General features: G+C 48.3%; 1 protein-coding gene across 1 annotated transcript in view; it reads left to right on the forward strand.

Moving 5' to 3' along the window:
* Positions 1-830, forward strand: part of PANK3 (pantothenate kinase 3) — a 23,543-nt gene that overhangs the window by 7,082 nt on the left and 15,631 nt on the right. The window lies entirely within an intron of this gene.

Here is an 830-nt window from a genome sequence, read left to right on the forward strand (position 1 = left end):
TGCCCCCCCCCCCCTTTTTTTTTTTTTAATTTTTATTAGGATATTTGCTTTACAGTGTTGTGTTGTTTTCTGCCGTACATCAGCATTGATTCCCCATAGGTGTACATATGTCCACTCCCTCTTGAGCCTCCCTCCCACCCCTCTAGGTTGTCACAGAGCACCACGTTGAGCTCCTCGTGTTGTACAGCAAATTCCCGCTGGCTATCTATTTTACATTGGCAAGGTAAAGAATCCGCCTGCCAGTGGAAGTGATGCAAGAGATATGGGTTCAGTCCCTGGGTTGGGAAGATCCCCTGGAGTAGGAAATGGCAACCCACTCCAGTATTCTTGCCTGGAAAATCCCGGGGACAGAGCCTGGCAGGCTATGGTCCATAGAGCTGCAGAGTCAGAGGCGACAACACACACACAGTGCACGTGTTTCATTGGAGCTCTCTCAGTTCTTCCTACCCTCTCCTTCCCCAGCTGTGTGCACAAGTCTGCTCTATCTGTGTCTGTATTGCTACCCTGCAAACAGATACATCAGTACCATTTTTCTCGATTCCATATATATGTGTTAATACATGATATTTGTCTTTCTCTTTTTGACTTAGTTCACTCTGTAAAACAGGCTCTAGGTTCATCTGCCTCACTCAGTTCAGTCGCTCAGTCGTTTCCGACTCTTTGCGACCCCATGAACTGCAGCACGCCAGGCTTCCCTGTCCATCACCAACTTCCGTGTCCATTGAGTTGGTGATGCCATCCAACCATCTCACCCTCTGTCATCCCCTTCTCCTCCTGCCCTAAATCTTTCCCAGCATCAGGGTCTTTTCCAATGAGTCAGCTCTTCACAT

This window comes from Bison bison, unplaced genomic scaffold, assembly GCF_000754665.1.
Source record: "Bison bison bison isolate TAMUID 2011002044 unplaced genomic scaffold, Bison_UMD1.0 scf7180017864343, whole genome shotgun sequence".
NCBI lineage: Eukaryota > Metazoa > Chordata > Mammalia > Artiodactyla > Bovidae > Bison > Bison bison.